General features: G+C 34.6%; 1 protein-coding gene across 1 annotated transcript in view; it reads right to left on the reverse strand.

Moving 5' to 3' along the window:
* The window catches only part of LRFN5 (leucine rich repeat and fibronectin type III domain containing 5), a 268652-nt gene that overhangs the window by 130975 nt on the left and 124345 nt on the right, over positions 1 to 13332 (reverse strand). Inside the window, exon 2 of the mRNA XM_057722364.1 lies at positions 5407 to 5582. The gene's annotated coding sequence lies outside the window, so the exon portion shown is untranslated. The remainder of the gene's footprint in view (positions 1 to 5406; positions 5583 to 13332) is intronic.

The following is a 13332-nucleotide window of genomic DNA, read 5'->3' on the forward strand; positions in this document are numbered from 1 at the left end:
ACCAGACACCTGCTGTGAATGGTGAGCCAGCAGTAAAGTGGGGTCAAGCTCTGACAATAGGAAAATGCAAAAACAAATGAAGAAACCTAATAGTTGATACTTAAAATTTTTGTTCCAGTTGATATTCTTGGAATCTTTCTTTTCTGAAATAAAAGCCAAAGAATGTTCATGTTTTTGTTTTTGTTTTTAATTAATTAATTAATTAATTGGCTGCTTTGGGTCTTCGTTGCTGCACATGGGCTTTCTCTAGTTGCTGCAAGTGGGGGCTTCTCTTCATTGTGGTGCGCAGACTCCTCATTGTAGTGGCTTCTCTTGTTGTGGAGCAAGGGCCCTAGGTGCGTGGGCTTCAATAGTTGTGGTGCTAAAGCACAGGCTCAGTAGTTGTGGCACACGGGCTTAGTTGCTCCATGGCATGTGGAATCTTCCCAGAGCAGGGCTCGAACCCGTGTCCCCTGCATTGGCAGGCAGATTCTTAACCACTGCGCCACCAGGGAAGTCCAATTCTCATGTTTTACATGATAGAGAGAAGCTTCCTGTACTTTACCAACCAATGCTTTGGATTGGTAAACATTCATATTTAAACATTTGAACATTCATATTTAACATTTACCATTATTAGTATAGAAGTAAAACAAGTTTATGCCACCACTTGCAGTGCTATTAGTTCTAGAAATAAAGAGGTCTGGCTCTTGTCAGTAGCACCAGAGTTTCAGGAACTCTGTAACAAAAGTCATGACAGTTGTAAGGAAAACTGTCTCAGTAAGCCACAACAGTTGTAAGGAAAACTGTCTCAGTAAGCCACTATAGAAAGGCAAACAACAAATTAACAACACTAACAACAAAAACCCAAATTGGTTGAAAGGCCAAATTTAAGCACTAAGTTTCCAGTAATATATTTCCCATTTGTTAAAATTTTCTCTCGCTAATACTCCAGTGATTTTTTTTTTTTTTCAGATCTCAGGGATTTTTCTCTTTTAAAACACACACACACACACACACACTCACACACACATATACACACTCACTCACACACACGGGGAGGGGGTGGGAGGTCTCTGCCTAAAGAGAAAAAAGGGTCACAATGTGGAGCAAAATGGACATGGACATGACCTTACACTGCTTTCCATCTAGAAGGGAAGTCAATACGTCCGACAACTGCACCAATAGACATAACATGTTAATGAGTTGCAGTTCTATGCTGTTATGAGATCATATAATAAAAGGAGATGCTCTCTTCAGGCAGAGCAAGAAAAGCTTCCTTCAGGAAGCAACTGTTGTGTTGAGAGACGAGGCAAAAAAGGAGATGGGAGTGGTGATCCACTTAGGGAGAAGCAACCATGTGCAAAGACTCCAGTGGAGGTCACGTGACAGGGAAGAGGCACTGAGAGGCCTCTGTCTCTGGAATGCAGGGAAGGAGGGGAACATGCTGCGGGATGAGTTGGAGGCATTCAGAAAAGTGCCAATCCATGGGAGTGTGGTCAACCATGATGAGAAACTTGGTCTACGTTCTAAGGCAGGGGTCCCCAACCCCCAGGCCGAGGAGAGAGGCTGATCCGCAGCCTATTAGGAACCCGGCCTCACAGTAGCAGGCAAGCGAGGAGGCAAGCTTCCTCTGCCGCTCCCCATCACTCGCGTTCCTGCCTGAACCATTCCCCTTCCTACCCCCGTGCTTGGAAAAATTGTCTTCCACAAAGCCAGTCCCTAGTGCCAAAAAGGTTGGGGACTGCTGTTCTAAGGGGAAAGGTCTTTAGAGAGGTATGTCATCTCAATTTTGTTTTTTTGACAGCTCTCTTGGCTACCTATGGAGAATAGACAGAATAGGTGCATCAGTGGATGTGAGTAGATAATGTAGGAGGCCTCTGGAGTAGTCCAAGGGAGAAATTACAGTAGTTTGGGACCAGGGTACTGATGGTCCCAAATAGAGAAAAATGGATGAATTAAAAAAAAAAAATTGGGGTAGGTAAATATGACCAGATTAGGTGACGAAACTGTGGAACGAGAGGGGTGACAAGAAGATTCTTATTTTTTCTGGTACGTGATGATGTCATTTACTGAGTTCAAGTCCATTAAAAGAGTGTGTTTGTAGAGATGGTCAAAAGCTTAGTTTGCAACATGTTAAGGCACTTAGGTGATTAGATATATCAATTTGGAATTGACTGGCACTAAGTACATAAGTAAATGAAAGTCATTATAAAGTTTGCTTTCTTTAAGAATTCTCCCTTCTTTTTAAAATGAACACTGCATGATATAACATGTTTACTCTCTGCTCTACTTGTCAAGATTACTAAACCTAATTCATTTAATCACTTTAGCATATCACTTTATCCTATCAATAACGCTAATTCTCTATTTATGTTTTTGTGGCCCAAGCATCTGGAATGATTTCAAGATATCAAGCATAAAAAAAACTGGTTGAAAGCATATTCAAATTTTTAAAGCTACCTCATAGAAATAATATAATAAATAAATTAATGTTTATTCAAAAGTACTAGAAAGTGTCAAATGATTATGTGTTGGTCATTACTATGATGAGGGGCTAAGCCACTGTCAGTTAATGTTATTGGAATTGATAATTTACAAGTCTTAAGTGTAGGTGAACTTTTTTCAGAAAAAATAAAAGTATTTTAAATATTATATATTTAATGTCATTAAGGATACCTTAATATTTAGAAGGCATACCAGCCTTGTAGAGTTATTATCATTGCCGCTATATGTACAGTAAATTACCTTTAGACACATATACACATATGTATTTATTTACACAGGCATGCATATCTCCTGTTCAGACATTAATGTTTATTCTTTAAATTTATTTGTGCTTTAGCTGAACAAGAACCGCAGAAACAGATGGAAGTACTACTTACTGGCCAAGGCTAATTGCAATCGCCACAGTGAGAAAAATAACATTCATAACAACTAGCACCACCTCAATGGTCCTGTACTAATAACAAACAGGCATGCCATTGTCTCACTATTTTACTACTTCTCCATTCATTACTTCCACTAAGAAAGTTCCCAGTATTCCATTTAGTTTTTTAAAGGGATTTTAATGGATGTGCTATGAATTTTCAATGAGCTATTTGAAATTTGAGGAACCTAATTAGGAACGTATTTACTTTCTCTTTTTTAAGTGTGATTAATTCCATGCAAGACTTTCAGCCTAATGTTACTCCAAAGAAAAAAATAAAAAGAGAAAAGTAGGTTCTACTTTTACAGACTAATGGTCTGGTAATTAAAAAAAATTGAATTAAGCATTAACTCAGAGGAGTCGTTTTCAATATATAAATTATTTCTGTTTAGCCTTCTATTGCCAGGTTAATTAAGTAAATCCTCTGGCCTTGATTACAGCCATCAGTAAATGAAAATGTAGTTGAATTCACTAGGTCTTGTGATTTACACTAGGGAGTCTATGTCAGTATATATATTTCCTTGGCTAACAGCTTTCATAAAGTCAAATGTTTATTTAGAAAAAGTCAGCCTTATCTGTGAAAAACAAAAATTAATTAATTATCTAATTAATTGGGCAGAAAACTCTCTGGAGTTTCTTGTGGGGTTGCCTTTAAGAAACAAACCCCATGCATTCCACATCTTCAAAATGTGGGAAATCACAACAGGCTCACAGAAGATCCTCAATTTCTTTAAGAATAGTAAAAGGTGGAAAATTTAGAATGGCTTCCTCAAGTTGTTACATTTAATAAAAAGCTCAAGGACAAAGGCCATGAAAGCAATTCTTAAGAGAAATGAATAAATCATGTATGAAAGGAAAATAAAGTAAAAAATATACATAGAAAAAAACCTACACTAAAATAATGATTTGTAATCTATCTTCTGCATAATCAGACTCATCATTTTATGCTACAGTTATAGTTATAATGAATTAACTTCAACATAACCCAATACATCCTTTTGTTTGTCTTAAATATAATCCATCTATATTACTTTGAGTCCACTAGCTACAATATACTGGTGGCCTATTTTAAATCTTGTACAGTGTAGCACTATGATTCAGAAATAAATTCTTAACAATAGTCTCTATGTCCCCTTAAGGACACAGACCTATTGTTAGCATTTTAAGCTGTAATATGTTGCAAAATAAAACTAAGGTTATTAAGTATCTCCTACCCATTCCCTTCAAGGAAATTTCAATTGCTAAGCACCTAATTACTGAAGACAATCTAGGCTATATCAAACTTCTGCTCTCCATAAAATGCACTCATAATCATTTTCTGTGTGGTCACACTGTGATACAAATATACCCTTAACAGCAGCAAGTGATGCCTATATCAAGTGTTTGGGAGAAGAAGGTAAAAAATAAACATGTCAAATTTAAACCAAGTAAATTAGAAATATGGCAAAATGATAGAATCTTATACATGGACCAGGAAAGTCTAAACTTTTCCAAATAAACTGTCCTTACTTTTCAAATCCCGAGAATATAAATAATCATGTAAATGATGTATTTACCTGATTTATCCAGTAAGTAGAAAGCTAAAAGATAAACATGTAGCTGGGAATTTGGTTTTGGGTGGTATATAATACATTATGTTATATAATTTATAAACTCTTCATGGCCCTCTTTATCATTTAATTTTCCTACATGTGATTTCCCTTTTCCTTAGTTTTTCTGTATGCATGTTTATAGGCTGTCCTAACTCTCTTTCAATGACACAGAGAATATGTCATTCAGTAAATCAACCAATCAGGAAAAGTACCATTTCTAGCACCAGTCCTTTACCTTCCATGTAGCACTAGAGATTACAGGCCTGGAAAGAGTACTCGATTTTTAAGAATCAAAAAACCAGAGATTTTATGGACACCAAAGGGGGGAAAGGAGGGCGAGGTGGGATGAATTGGGAGATTGGGATTGAAATATATACACTAATATGTATAAAATAGATAACTAATGAGAACCTGCTGTATAGCACAGGGCACTCTACTTCACCTTGCTACACAGTAGAAACTAAAGCAAGATTGTAAAACAACAATACCCCAATTTAAAAAAGAAAAAAAAAAAAAACAGGGATTTTATTCCATCTTCATAACTCATTAGCCAAGCAACTTTGATAAAATACTTGGTCATTCTGGATCTGTTTATTCATGTGCAAACATTATTATTATTATCTCTGCCTTGTCTATGCCTCAAGGCTGCAAATAGAGGTCATGATAACACAGGTGAAATAATCTCAAAAAAAAAAACCTGAAGATTCCATAAATATATAGGTTAGCAACACAAAATTGATAGACTTTGTATCTCCAGAAAGCTAGGACTCAAAAAGTAAAGGAAATAATCAGTGATGGATAATGCTGGCTTTTAATTTGTATATTAATTTGCAAGATTTCTAGTTAGCCTCCCCTAAGCATTTCTGAACCCACTGGCAAGGATCAAACTGAACGCAGACAACTTACTTCTGGAGCCTGAAGAGTTCCTCACTACTGAGAAGGAGTCAGTGCTGTGCCTGGCTGCTGCAGAAGATGGACAAGGTGAAAGCATCTCCAAAGTTGATTTTGAGGATGGTGACAGAAGTAAGGGTGCTCAGCTACTACATATCTTCCCAACACCTGGCAGAATGGTTACAGGGACTCTTCAAAGGAGACAAGCACAAAAAAAGTATATCAAAATATGCTTATGAAGTATCTTTGAAAAATATAGTTGCTGTTACCTGTGTGATCAATTTCAAACTCTATCAGGAATATCACTAAGCAGAATTTAAATAGATTTGCATAATAAAGCTTTCCTATGGAATATGCAGTATGCTCTGATGCCAATAGATATGTCAGCAGTTTGCTTTTCATTTTTGGAAATTTTCTTCTCATAATTGAAAACAGTTTTATTTATTTATTTTTTATTTATTTTTTATTTTTTTTTGAGGTACACCAAGTTCAATCATCTGTATTTATACACATATTCCCGTATTCCCTCCCTCCCTCGACTCCCCCCCAACACTCCCCATCCCAGTCCTCTAAGGCATCATCCATCCTCGAGGGAAGCTGAGACAAAGTGAGAGAGTAGCACAGACATATATATACTACCAACTGTAAAATAGATAGCCAGTGGGAAGTTGCTGTATAACCAGGGGAGTTCAACTGGAGGATGAAAACAGTTTTAAAAAATCAAAATACATCATAGTTCAATTGTCTTTATATTTCAATTAATTCAACTTATAAGCTAATGTTAAACAAACTGCATAAGTCAACAAATGCTAATCATCACCTACTAAGAACCAGATACCTGACCCTGGGGATACAGCAGTGAATGAATCTCATTAGTCTTACCCTCATGGAGCTAATAGTTTTGTCATGTTGCCTGTATTTTCTTAAATAGAGAAAATCCATTTATCTCAACCCATATGTCTAGGGAGAAAATACAGATGCTCCATTTGTATTTTAACTTCATATCAGCAGATTGTTGATTTCTACCTGTTTCTGAGTGTTCCATGTCAATCTAAATAATAATCAACCTAGCTCTATCAGACACAATATTTAACTTTCTTTCCCCTAAGATCTATATAATAGTACCAACTGATATTCATTAACTGTCATTTTTAATGTAGAAATAGGCTAAGTTTAAAAAAAGTTTCTTGAAATGAATAAAAGCTTTCTGATTTTACTTTGGCTATGACTTATTTTTTCTGCAAAGGCAAACGTGAGGAGTAATACAATTCCAAAGGGTAAGAATAGAAAACAGACAGAAGATGATACAAGGATGACTCAGGTTTAATTTCTTGTTTCTGCTCTCTCCATTTGTAAAGACCTACAAATGGTCTTATAAAGCCAGAATTTAAGAGGGTGATTACATTGTCCTGAGATGCCCAATAATTAGGATTTTATTCAAAAAGAAAGTTAAACTATTGCTAAATTAATACAGAATTTATTTCTAAATGCTAAAAATCAATGCACAGATAAATGGTAAAGCTGAATAAAAGTACATTACACTTTATTTCAAATTATTTTATGAATGTCAACCAATGCTATCTTTAACACTTATATTTATTATAAAATAAAGATGTTATTATAAAACTATAGAATAAATCAGACATAACCCCCACAGACAGATATAAATTAATCATATGCCAACCATCTGAGACAGCTACTATTACCTTTTCATTGATTTCCTTCCATTAATATTTTAAATAAAATTTAACATTTATATATGCATGGTAAAAATATAAGAAATCCAAAAGTAAACCACTCTTTAAGCAAGATATACCCCCCTCAGAAAGAACCAATTTCACATTTGAGAACATCCTCTCAGAAATATTTCATGCATAGATAAGTGTGTCTATGCATCTGTGTAGATTTTTATACATACATAAGGATATTGTATGCTGTTTTGTCCTATTCCTTTCAATTAATATGCTATGGAGATTATTCAATTTCTATCTTCTATCAACAACATCATCTATTCTATCAATCAATATTTATCATATCAATACAACATAATCTGCTCATAATACATCCCAATTGAAAATTATCCTTTCCAGGATTTCATTATTACAAAAATGATATAACCAATATCCATGCATCAATCACGCATGATTGAATAGTATATTAAATTCCTGGTATAAGTATAATAAGTTCCTAGAACTAAAATGTTTAAGCAAAAAGCCTCATTGTTTTTGAAACTCTGATTATTTTCCCCTCTCTGTAGTAACTAGCTACTATTCACTACAGCAAGAATAAATTTTGAATTTATAATTATGCTTTTATATTAGTGCATTATGATGGCAAAGTATAAATACTTCCAATTATTATGCTAAACAAAAGAAAAAGAAAAAAAAATGATCGATGATCAAGGGTATTTCCATGTCTTCATTTTAACATGAAAAGCGCAGAAACTGATACAATCCTATCTAATTGAAATTCCCCAGAGAAAGTTCGTTATATGTATGGTTACATAATTTATTAATGATAACATTTTTCTTTTGTTATATTACCTTTTATTAAGCAATTACTATGTGACGGCTACCAAAAAAAACATGTTATCCAAATCAATTCTCTCAAGAATCAAATGAGATAAATACATATTCACATACAATGCTATCAAAAAATAAAACAGGAATAGAGACAAGTCAAGAAACCTTGAGTGAGGTCCCAGAGCTAGTACCTGGCGAAGCTGGAAGTCTCACCAGGGCCATCCCACTCCAAATCAATGCTCTTATACCTCATAATGTAAGTGAAGATTTCAGAAAACCATTATAGATTCTATAGGAAACAAACCCATAAAAAGGTGCTATTTCTCTCTCTCTCTTTTTTTTTCTGGTCCATGTATTTTGGAGAGTGCAATGCTGAAAACAAGAGATTTTACATTGGGATTCTAATAAAGCCATTTTCCTGTGCGATCTCATAAGGTTTCATTTTCTTCTTGATAGTATGTTGAAATAAAACATAAGAAATTCTGATCAGTTCCTTAGTTCCAAGTTGTTGCTATGTTGGCCTTCTTCCACAGTCTTAGAAAATTTGGCAACTGTTGCTGTTTATGTACATGTATTCCCAAGAAATATGGTTCTCCCTCTAACAATTATCTTAGATGCCAAAATGAAACTTTGAAAGAACTCAGGAAACATGGGCAAAACTCTGGAAGTTATTAAGGAATATCTTTTTAACAACTGAGAATCATGACCCCTTCCAGCTCCTAATGGTACTTTCTTCTCCTCTACAATGACTGTCCATGAGTTGTCTGGACATGTACTGTATTTTAATTTGAATCTCACTATCAGTAAAGGCAGAACTTTAAAGTCTTATGAATCTGGGTTGGAATCACAACTATGACAGCATTCTTCAGTTTTCTCTTTTAAAATAAAATAACCCACAATACTATAAAAAGTTATAATTACTTCAAAGCACAGTATATCTGAAAGTACCAACCATGGTGCTTTATTCAATAATTTTGTTTCCTTTAGGAACTTCTTCCTAAGGCTGCCCTAAGCTTTAACCCTAAGTAACACTTAAGGAAACCCCTGAAATAGTTGAAGATAACAGTAACATACTATTCCTTTCAGTATAAAGATCCAGAGTTTGAACAACTACAAACCCACCAAATGGCATCACTACTGATCTTTCTCCATCTTATTTCTAACTCTGCAAAATAACATGAGGGAGGTGTTTTACATTAGTCCTTAATTATATTTACCTTGTGTTGAAAATGATTAAAAAATAAATCTTTAGTCATCCAGATGCTTGATCTACCTGAAGCAAAAAGTCAGATGTTTGGATATATGTGAACAAATGAATCATACAATTTCACTGCAATTCATTTAATCACTTACTTAATAATCATATACTGCTTGGCATAATATGGCCACGATCTTTAGTGCACTACTCCAAAACTAAAGGTACAACATAAGAAATGCTATTTTATTAAGACAAAAAGCTCGAAAAAATGGAGCAGAAATGTAAAATAAAATTGGAAATTACTTCACATAAATGAGTTTTTTAAATGCATAAATATTCAGAAGGATTCATATAAATACTATTACTAAAGCAAGCTTGTCTCATCACCACCGCTGGTAAACCTAATTTAAAAATTAAATTAGAGACACTGATTGAATATGGAAATGCATTTGTGTTATTGGATAAAAGTGTAGCATCGTGTCCTTAGCTACAGGAAAATGTTTACAAATTATTAGACACATCCAGTATCATATGATAAATAAATTAATGCACCACTAGAGCATTTATTGCTTAATGTAAATGTCACATTGTAAATGAGAACAACTAATCATTCCTTTCTTCTAATAGCAAAAGTTCAGCAGTTAAATAAAACATAAATCTTGATGACCTAAAAATTTTATTACTGTATTTGCAATTTCCTGTTAACAACTCAAGAAAATAACTTCAAGTGATGCTGTATTTCAATAACATACAAGCAAGGTGAAGGGCTTTTCTTGGAAGGGGAAGAGGGTGGGTAGAGGTGGTTGTTGGCTCTGCATTTTTTTTTTTAAGGAACTGACTCCTTCACTAAATTTCATAATAATTTAACACAATAGATTTTTCATGATAAACAACAGATAACTAAATTAATTGATTTAGTGATGAAACCAAATGCATTATCCCAATTTGACTTCATTTATAAAAATTCTATTTACTAGATTTTGTTTGCAAACATATAAAAATAAATAAAAGAAATGTAAAATAAGGCCCGATGAACATTATAGAGCTAATGAAGTATTTTTCCTTGCATAATTAATATTTCACATATGACAGAATCAAAATAACCCAAAATAGTAATAAAAATGTTTCAATGTATAAATCCTTAACAAGATAAATCTTCTCTGCTAAAAGTTTCCTTGCAATTTCTTGGAATTTCAAAGTTCAGGAAACATTTCCTTTTTCTTCTTAAAGACACTTTGAGTGGCACATCTTCACCCCTTGGGAAAGTGAAAGAATTGTCCTTTTATTTCTTCCTGTCCTAGATCACGGTCTGTTCTGAAAATTCAAATGTTAGTCCTGCTCTGTCCCCTTGAACACAGGGAAAAATAAAATGCAACATTCTTATTATTCTTAGTGATTTGAAAAAAGTCAGCAGACAGATATTATGGTCACATAATCTTTATGTCCGTGTGTCACCTTGGTAATGATCTTTTTCAATTAAAAGAGAATATCAGTAAGTTCGTATGAATACAAAGTTTAACTATATGTATCTACATACAGTGTTTCATTCTTTCCTCCTTCACTCCTTTCTTCTTTCCTGTCTCCCCATTCCTTCCCTCCCTCCCTCCATTCCTTCCCTGCCTCCCTGTCTTCCATAACTCTTGATTTACTTAAAACTTGTCTCTTACTTTTAAAATGATTATCATAATACCCACATCATAGTGTCATTTTGAATATTTGTATATTATACACATGCGCTCTTGTGGATGTGAGTAGTGCACGTGCCCAAACACTATAACGTGCAAAAAAAAAAGTTTGTATTTTACATAAATCAAAACCCTCTACATTTCAACCTACATTTCCACCTGATTTTGCCCTCTTTCCACCTCTTTCTTCAGCGTACAAACAAAGTTTCACATCAGGTTGAGTTACCAAGTCTTTAAGATGAGTCCATGCTGGCATTGGTGCTTTGTCTCCAACTGATCTCTGAACATTTTGTTCAATGATGCACCAGCTTAGTTACACATTCTATACATACAGGTTCTCACCCTCCCCCTACTTCTCCTTCCTCCATCCCTGTCACCTCTTCTTCCCTCCACACTTCCCTGTCTCTCCTGTCATTATTTTCTTTCCTCTACAACCTCACCTCTTGCAGGTGAAATCAGAAATGAGTTCATAAAGAAAGCATAATACTGTACACATCCTCTTAACGCAAGAACTTTCAAAGCGCATTTTAAGAGAATTTCAAAACATGTATATTATACATGTACTCTCCTCAAATTCTGACTCATGCAGAAATCTGTAGAAACCAGATCAGTTTTTAATATGCAGATGAGAAAGTGCAAGTCCCATATGTTTATTAATATTCATTATACAAGTAATACATGAGTACACTTCTTTTAAAATCAAATGTAACCTATAGGAGTTAGGGATGGGGGAGGGAGGTAGCTGTGGGTACAAATGTGTAGCAGAAGGTATTATGGTGATAGAACCATTTTGTATTTTGACCATGTTCATACACACCTACATATGTGATAAAATTTAGAAAGCCAAATATGAACACACACAAGTATATGTATAACTGGTAAATCTGAATAAGGGCAGTGGAATAGAGCAATGTCAGTTTCTCAGTTGAGATATTAGATTTTATACTACAGTTATGCAAGATGTATCACTGGGAGAAACTAGGTGTAGGGTACTTGGGGATCTCTCTGTATTATTACTCACAACTGCATGTGAATCTACATAATGGTACATCATGTGCCTTGAAATAACCCTTATGAGGCAACAGTATCAGGCTGCAATCTCCACATTTATTAATAGAAAAGGAATATCCAGGACACCAATTTAACAATTGCAGTGAATTACTTGGTCCTTATTAAACTACATCTCGAATACAGTGTATCCCGGAAAATTAGAAAAAGAAAAAAAACAAACAAACCCTTAACTCCATTAGCCAATGAAAAGTATCACATTGTTGCCTGTGTTGGGTACCAGAGCACATCAGTGGCATTACTGTAAGGGACAAGAATTAGGTTTTGCACCATTAATGTGTGTATGCTACGACTGCTGTGTGTTTTGCTGGGCTGAGGTTGAACAGAGTCTCTCTACCTGCTCTTACCTTTATTAGCCAAAAAATAAAAGAAAATATGGATTTCTGGTGCTTGGGAAACATAAGGTGGTTTAAAAGAGTGGGAGAAAATGTTGCGTGTGTGGATAGAATCATTCCATGTTTTTGATGTGGTGGTGGTTGTTTGTTTTTAACTCATTATTTTAAGCTCCATTCAAAATGCTAAATAAACTCTATTAAAAAATAAATCTACTTGAAATTTATAAATCCAAAGAAGTGAATTTATGGTCTAAGTAAATTCAACTCACACACAGGCATACTATATATACAGAAACGCCTATATAGTATATAGGTACAGTATATTAGAAATATCTACTTCATGCCTATATGGATAAAGTAGCCATTTCTAGTATGCACACCCTCATGAGTATATATGAGAACACTATATAAATAAAATGTATATAGACAAATTGCGCAAACTTTATAATGGTCACAATAAGAACATTACAGCATATATAGTAGACTAAAGTCAATGAGTTGAAAGCTGTAAGTCCTGGGCAACTGTCGAGCAATTGTAAATTAGATTCATAGTGGGTTGATTTTGGAGCAATCTCAGATGAACCAAGGACCACCTGGAGATTGGAAGTTGGAACCACTGCAAACATGCTAATAGGTTGTAGAAAATATCTAGAAGCATGAGTACTTCCTTTGAGTGGGTGGCTGGGTAGGACTTAAAGCCACATTTACAACTACAGGGAAGAACTAAGAGAATGGAGAGAGAGGTATGATACTTATGATGTGCCCCTGATGGTACATCACATGCCTAAGCTCTCCTAATGGCTTATAAGCTCTTTGAGGCCCAGGAACATCATATGGGTAACTGCATGCCCAACAGCATCAAGCACACTCAGCTGCATACAACAGACACTCAAGAAACACAAATTAAAAAATTTTCAACTGCAAATAAAGGAAAATCATAGACTAAAAAACTCAGAGAAGTTAACTCTTGCCAAAGTTTCTAAGAGAAAAGACGACTCAAAAAGCGAAGAAAATCCTAAAAGTAAAATTCAAATGATGCAATTAGAAATTATGTAATGATAAAGAAGTAATTGAAAAGAAAGCTAAAGAAATCATGAAGACTGTACAGGAGGAATTCTACATAAGGTCAGATA

This window comes from Hippopotamus amphibius, chromosome 2, assembly GCF_030028045.1.
Source record: "Hippopotamus amphibius kiboko isolate mHipAmp2 chromosome 2, mHipAmp2.hap2, whole genome shotgun sequence".
Taxonomy (NCBI): domain Eukaryota; kingdom Metazoa; phylum Chordata; class Mammalia; order Artiodactyla; family Hippopotamidae; genus Hippopotamus; species Hippopotamus amphibius.